This window comes from Triticum urartu, unplaced genomic scaffold (assembly GCF_003073215.2).
Source record: "Triticum urartu cultivar G1812 unplaced genomic scaffold, Tu2.1 TuUngrouped_contig_10452, whole genome shotgun sequence".
Taxonomy (NCBI): Eukaryota; Viridiplantae; Streptophyta; class Magnoliopsida; order Poales; family Poaceae; genus Triticum; species Triticum urartu.
This window is the reverse complement of record NW_024111321.1, coordinates 1-8054: the sequence shown is the minus strand read 5'-3', so window position 1 is coordinate 8054 and position 8054 is coordinate 1. Positions and strand designations below refer to the sequence as shown.

Sequence of the window (8054 nt, the reverse complement as noted above, 5' to 3'; positions counted from 1 at the left end):
CGAGTGTCTCAAAAGAGAACTTATTACAATAAATATGGCTTAAGGCCATCTAATAACTATAACAGCGGAAGGCTTGGAAGATAAGTGAGTCCATCAACTCCAACGGCATCACTGAGTATAGAACCACGACCTAAAGGCACCTTAATTGTTGTCTGAAAAGTCTGCAACATGAACGTTGCAGCCCGAAACGGGTCAGCACATGGAATATGCTGGCAATGTAACACATAGAGAGCAATGAAAGAATAAGGCTATACTACATGCATATTTGGCTGGTGGAAAGCTTTATGGTTACAGTTTTGCGTAAAGCCAATTTTATTTAACTATCATGGTAGTTGTTAAACATTGAGAATGGTTGACGTCCATGTTCAGATATCTAGTGACTTCCTTCAAGTGACTTCCTTCAAGTGACGTCCAAAGAGATTCACATGATAATCCAGATACTAGATGCTTAAGATGTCCATAATCGGGGACATGGCTAACCATGATTAGTTTATACACTCTGCAGAGGTTTGCGCACTTTTCCCCACAAGACTCGATCTCCTCCGTTGGGATTCTCGCACTACCACTACAAGAAATATGTCAACTTGCGACCATCACTATTGGTCACTGAAAGGTCATTGTTTTTTATTTGTGACCTTTTTGTGACCAAAAATAGAAAGTCAAAAGCTGGCGGTCGTAAACTGAAATTAACGACCTTCTCTGTGAGAAGGTCGTGTAATTCCATGACCAAAACAAAAGGTCATTGATTTTATGACCTTCTATTTTGGTCGCTAGCTCTCTGCCCAGGCCACGTAGGATCCGACGTGTCAATCAGACGTGGCAAAATTGCGACCAATTGAAAAGGTCGTTAATAAAATTCAGCCCGGTCCAATTCGGTGTTTTACATGGCCTGAGCCCAACAATTCAGCCTTTTTGTATACGTTTTCTTATTAATTTTGGTCAGCTATATGGACCAGGCCCAACTATTCGGCCTTTTTAATTTCTGGGCCATTACTATTAATTTTCTATTTTTAGCCATATTATTTTTGCGCTGGTCCCACTAGTCATATTGGTCCCACTTGTCATGCTGATATCACAATTGGACCCACACATCAGAAATTTCAAAATTTGTCAACCAATTTTCATAAGTGGGTCCCCCTGGTCAGGTTTCCATTTCATAGGTATTGAAATTATATACACAGTCAATATTTCAAACAGATTATAGAGGAAATGAAATTCATCCAAAACAACACTAAATATTACAATACATAATATGCTACTCTGACTAATATTACACTTTGCCTGATATTACAATACATAATATGCTACTCTTGCTGATAGGCTTCTGCCTGACTTGCCCCACTTACTAAATAGGGCTCATTACATTCATGGAGAGAAAGGCGATTTGGAAGACGGAGGAAATGAAAGTAGAAGAAGTTATCGAAACTCGGAACCACATGTTCAATCTTTTTTTAGCGGTTTCCCCAGAGATCTTTATCATTAACGCAACATTCATTTTGCTCATTCATGGAGTTGTATTTAGTACCTCTAAGAAAGATGATGATCGAGGCCCATTAACTAGTAAGCCACCCTTCCCCATTGCTTTTCTTTCAACTAACTAGAAAAAGAAGGGGGCTCTTACGCGACTAGGCCGAGGAAACCTCCACTACTGGCTGAAACGGCTTCACACTTCATACTTCACCTATGCAAAAAATAAGAATAAGAACCTGTAGGCAGCATCAAACATAGCTTATAAGCAGAATTGACAATAAGCTCAATTTAACTGGTCAACAAATCTTCCATCTATATTTCTATCAGCAGCACACTAGATAGGCCACACATTTATTCCTACAGTACAGTGAGGAAAAAACAGATTATGGTGTTTGCCAAGTGAGGTAAAAACAGATTATCAGCAGCACACTAGATAGGCCACACATCTATATTTCTATGAGCAGCACACTAGATAGGCCACACATTTATTACATTTACATGGTGGTGGCTGGCTGCAATCATGGCTGCTAGCTCATGCTGCTAGTGTGCATGCACATCTCCCCGCTGAAACCAACCCAACCCAAACGAAGCAACAGTAGCAAACCACACATGTACCAGTAAACTTCAGTATGAAACAGTTCCTCGCCAAAAGAAACTACCAAATCATTTCCAAGAATTTTGAAGAAACCGCCTCAAGTCGATTCAGCCAAGGATATTATTTTCCACAAGAAAAAAACTATGGTTCAGCTCCCACATGGGCATGGGGTTTTTGGGTTTCAAGACACAAATCACAGAACTGGATGGGCATATAGAAGGTACACTATGAATCTACGGCGTCAACTTGCTGGAGTTACTTGTCCTCAGTGATGAGCAACTGCTTCCTCCTTGGGCTTGGTCATCTGGACAGCCAAAAAAACATCCAACTGTAAGAAGATGGATTGATGGTAAAAGAGTGAAGAATTGTGATTCAGTGAACAGAAAAGCATATGTACATTATAATACTGCAGACAAGAAAATAATAATCCTAATATGAAGATAAGTGTTTTTCTTATTGATGGCTGTAAGATGGACTGATCATAAAAAGAGAGAAGAATTGTGATTCAGTGAACATAAAACAAGACGTTATTATTCAGCTGTGATACTCGATATTTGACAAGTATGGTTTCATGTATACTCCTACAAGTTAGGTAGATCAATGTACAAGATAAATCGTTTTATATAAAGCGTGTCCAATTAATATCCAAAATGTTATCAAGGAGAGCATAGAAACAGAGTCCCAAAAATCTAATTATCTGCTGCGGCGACGGGGGAAAGCCGACAGTGGCAGGCTGGGGCGAGGGTTGGGGAGGAGGCAAGTGTTCTCAGCTTATTAACAGGGAAACTGGGTGATTAATATCTCTCCAAAAATAAAAATAAAACAACTTAAAATATTGGGTGTGGCAGCAACATCTACTTGTTACTGGAGTCCCAGTTCAAGATGGCCAGAGGCCAATTGACACCATGGAACCTGCACAATTTCCATCATATATAAAGTGTGCTGCACTGCTGCTACAGAAAGTTTCATAGGCTTTCAAGTGAAGGGATACACGTTGTTCAACTGCCGTATTTATTTTTTGTTGTTGGGGAAAGCAATAGCTTAATCAGTTCACTTCTCTAATAGTATGAACAACCTATCACTCAAACAGTCCTTGAGTTCTAATATATTATTGTATTGGTGAAAGAAACATGTCACCACGAAGAGCTTTAACAGTTAGCACCATTTTTATTAGAGAAGTTCAGAGAGAGATTTGAGAAATCTATATTAGAGAAAACTTGAAGACGACATATAGAATTACGAGCTTAACAGTTACTGCTATGACCATATCCCGCAAGCTACAACATATAAATTAATTAGCATTAGTATGATGTATATGGACAGAATTTCTACCTTGCTGTCCGCAAGAAACATGACGGGAGGCGAGGAGATTTTGAGCGGCTCCGTGTCAGCTTCCATCACCACGACGAACTCAGATGTCCCGCTGTTAAGAGAATGTGGTCGCTGTGGAAAGCAAGAAACAAAGATTAAAATCGCAGGAGGTGAAATTAACAGGAAGGACCAATGGGCACTGCTAGGGATTGGTCACCTTCATGGGGAACTGAACATCCAACTAGTTTTAGTCAAAGTCTTAAGCATATACATACATACAAATTGAACCAAAAAATCATATGCATGTCTGTACAATTAATTGCAAGGTTATCCAACTTGCAGTTGGAGAGAGTATAAACTAGTTTACTGGTAGTACAACACAGCAGCCTACACAACATTCAGGTTCTCGCACGAATGCTAGTAGACAGACAAGAGTTGACCACAAACAAAGAATGAATCCATCGTATTATGCCAGTAGTAGGTACAGCTTGGCTTCAGTCATAGAAAGGGAACATGAGTTTTCTTGCTTGAACCAAAAGGTTCACCATAGGAATTGGGCATCCAACATGTTTTAGCCAAAGTCGTAAGCATGAACAAACAAACATACACACAAAATGAACCAAAATCCATATGTCCGTGCAATTAACTATAGGTACTATCCAACTTGCTATTGGACAGAGTAGAGCCTGATTTACTAGCAGCCTGACACAAAATTCTAACTCTGGGCTTGGTGCATGAATCCTTGTAGAGAGACAAGAAAGAGTTGACCACAACAAAGAATTCATTCATGGGATTATTCCAGTAGCAAGTACTGCTTGGCTGCAGTTTTAGAAAGGGGACTTGAGTTTGGTCAAACAAAAAGAAAAAGTGACGCATACTTGTTCATAGATAGAAACTGAACATCCAATGAGATTTTGTCAAAGTTTCAGCACGCACATACAATTTATTTATTTATTTATTTTAGCAAAGTCGCCCCCTGCCGTAGAAAATGTCCTTTCATTCGATAAATAAAAATAGCAAGCATACAACACACACATTACAAATGAACAAGACACTAGAGGTCAGCACACAAGTCATATCAAATATTCTACTAAACTTTAACACATCATGCGGAATTACGAGCTTGACAGTCATCACTATAATCATATCACGAAAGCTACAACATACAAATTAATTAGCAGAGTACTATGATACAACATATGGAGGGAATTTCTACCTTGTTGTCGTCCGTGAGCAACGGGATGGGGGTGGAGGAAGATTTCGAGCGGCTCCGTGTCAGCTGCCATCACCACGAACCCCGACATTCCCTTGTTACGAGTTTTGGTCGCTGGGAAACACAGAGAATAGTGATTAAAATCACAAGAAGTGAAATTAACAGGAACAGCCAAAGTGCGTTGCTAGGGACTGGTCAGCTTCAAGGTACAACAAGGAATGAACTAGTTTTACTCAAAGTCTTAAGCATGCACATACATACGAACTGAACCAAAATTTCAGATGTCTGCGCAACTAATTGCAAGTGGTATCCATCCAACTTGCAGTTGGACAGAAGACGTCCTAGTTTACTAGTAGTACAACAGCTAAACAGAGAGAGCATTCAGGTTCTGGGCTTGGTGCACGAATCCTTTAAGTGTGTGTCAATAGCAACCTCTAGCGACTTGTACCCAAGTGAGATATACTGACTTAATCTCTGATTCTTAGATCTAGTCCTGCTCGTGTTCTTATGTAAATTAGCTCACCTCTAGTACTTGTCGAACTAACAATCTATGGATTTTGCCGTCTAAGTGAGATCACTATATACTAATTGCACACAGTTGCAGCAGCGCCATCTGCCCAACCACAGAGACGGAGAGAAAAATTGGCAGGAACACGTCACGCCGAACCAGCCACAGAGAAGAGAACTGACTGGGGGCGGTCGGGCGGGGTACCTCGGGGACGGACGACGGGGCCGACGCAGGGGTGAGGGAGGAGGGACGTCGGGGCGTGGTTGGCGCGGCATCCTGGGCATGGGATGGCGTCGGTAGGGAGCAGGCAAGCAACCGTCTGGTGACGCGACCGGGCAGACGAGACGCGTTGGCGTCCCGTGACGGAGGTCCATGGCGTTTGCATGCGGGCAGCCCACCTCACTCTGCGTGTGCGCCTCCGGTGAGGCACATGAAGCGTGATGGATCTGGGATCTGGCCACTGCATGTGCTGTTGGGCCTGGGTGCTACTGGGGGTAGGGGGAGAAGGGGAGGTGGAGAGGGTGGGGCGTCGGGCATGTGAGGGGAGGCGGTCTGGTTGATGACCACCAGAACAGAGCTAGGGTTGGTGTGGAAGGGTTGATGACTGCCGTTGGATCCTCGAGCATCCGATGATGTATAATCCATGATCCGTGTGATATGTCTATGGACCAATCAGAACACAGCAAACAATTTGAAGACCTTATGACCATCTAAATTGGTCGAAATCAAAGATAAGTTTTTCAGAAAAAACCACTTTTCACTTTTTAGTGCTCAAAATGAATTTTTTTGTAAAAGACCTACCAAATATTTGTTCAAATGATCTCATATTGTGCACTCTGTTGGAAAAGGCAGTGCCTAGGAGGCGCTTAGGCATGCCTAGGCGCTAGGCAATGGCCAAACGCCTCGCCTAGGGCATAAATGGAGGTCTAGGCAGGGCAAGCAATGAATTGCCTACCCAAGCAAGAAATCATGCCACATACTGCACAGATATGCCAAACAGGTTATATTCCAGTGGGAGTAGCCGGTAATTAACTTATTTATATGCCCTAAATTAATATCAACACCCATCTAATAATCACAAATACACTTTGAGTCAAAAATATATTACCGCCTAGGGCGCTTAGGCACCGCCTAGGCACTAGGCAAAGGCCAACCGCCCCGCTTACGCCCACCGCTTTTTCCAACGTTGATTGTGCACAAGGGTGCATCTTGGAATTCTAAACAATGTTGCCTAAGTGAGTTTTCATTTTCTTTGCACGGAAAATTCATTTTCCATTTTCCGAGTGCTCAAAATGAGTTTTTTTTGTGAAGGACCTACCATATATTTGTTGCAAAATTGGACCAAATCAATTTTCTAAAATACTATGCCATATTTAATGCACAATTGACAAAATGGTTGGGTGTCAAAAGTTTTGATCCACTTCTAGTAAAAAAGACAAATTTCCGCCGATTTAGTAGGAACCAGGTCAAATTTGAACCGCAGCTTCCTCATGGTTTGCTCTTTAATTTTTACAAAAATCATTTCTAGGTACATAAGTATCTATCTAATAAGAGAAGCATCAAAAGTTTTCCAAGATTCAACCACTAGCTAGGAACGGTCAAGCCCGCCGTTTTGATCGCATTTTGAAACTGGCATAAAAAATAAAAAAATCAAAAAATTGGAAAACCTTCCCATTGTGTCATTATATGTGACCAAGTTTCTAGAAAAAATAATAAACTTGTAATACGATAATTAATTTAAAAAAGTGATCAATCTTATGGCCACATTCATGGCATAGTTTGTTCAAATGATCTCATATTATGCACAAAGGTGCATCTTAGAATTCCAAACAATGTTGCCTAAGGGAGTTTTCATTTTCTTTGCATGGAAAATTCATTTTCCGTTTTTTGAGTGCCCGAATTGAGTTCTTTTTGTGAAGGACCTACCATATATTTCTTGCAAAATTGGACCAAATCATTTTTCTAAAATACTAGGCCATATTTGATTCATAATTGACCAAATGGTTGGGTGTCGAAAGCCTTGATCCACCTCTGGTAAAAACGACAAATTCATGCGGATTCAGTAGGAAGCGGGTCAAATTTGAACTGCAGTTGCCTCATAGTTTGCTCTTTATTTTTTCAAAAAATCATCTCTAAGTACATAAGTATCTATTTAATCAGAGAAACATCAATTTTTTTCCAAGATTCAACCACTAGTTAGGAACGGTCAAACCCGCCGTTTTGATCGCATTTCGAAACAGGCATAAAAAATAAAATAAAAAATTGGAAAACCTTTGCATTGTGTCATTATATGTGACCAAGTTTCCAGGAAAAAATAAACTTATAATACGACAATTATTTCAAAAAAGTGTTCTCAGAAATGAGCTATCATGCATGAAGATTCGGGGTTTTCAAGCCAAATGATCAATCTTATGGCCACATTTATGGCATAGTTTGTTCAAATATGGCTTAAGGCCATCTAATAACGATAACAGCGGAAGGATTGGAAGATAAGTGAGTCCATCAACTCCAACGGCATCACTGAGTATAGAACCACGACCTAAAGGCACCTTAATCGTCGTCTGAAAAGTCTGCAACATGAGCGTTGCAGCCCGAAACGGGTCAGCACATGGAATATGCTGGCAATGTAACACATAGAGAGCAATGAAAGAATAAGGCTATGCTACATGCATATTTGGCTGGTGGAAAGCTCTATGGTTACAGTTTTACGTAAAGCCAATTTTTTCCTACTGCAAAGGAATAAATTTTATTTAACTATCATGGTAGTTGTTAAACATTGAGAATGGTTGACAGCATTCTCAATCCCAATTAAGCATCATCATTAAACAAAAACCAACAAAATTAATTAGAGTAACATGATGAGATTCACATGATAATCCAGATACAAGATACTCAAGATGTCCATTACCGGGGACACGGCTAACCATGATTAGTTTATACACTCTGCAGAGGTTTGC

General features: G+C 40.6%; 1 long non-coding RNA gene across 1 annotated transcript; it reads right to left on the bottom strand.

The window, feature by feature from the left end:
- Positions 1–2136: 2136 nt before the first annotated feature.
- On the bottom strand, positions 2137–5639 carry LOC125526550. The gene is made up of 4 exons (XR_007291770.1): positions 5302–5639; positions 4593–4703; positions 3398–3508; positions 2137–2369 (listed from the first exon to the last, which is right to left on the bottom strand). It is a non-coding gene; the product is annotated as an uncharacterized LOC125526550 (long non-coding RNA).
- Positions 5640–8054: the final 2415 nt, after the last annotated feature.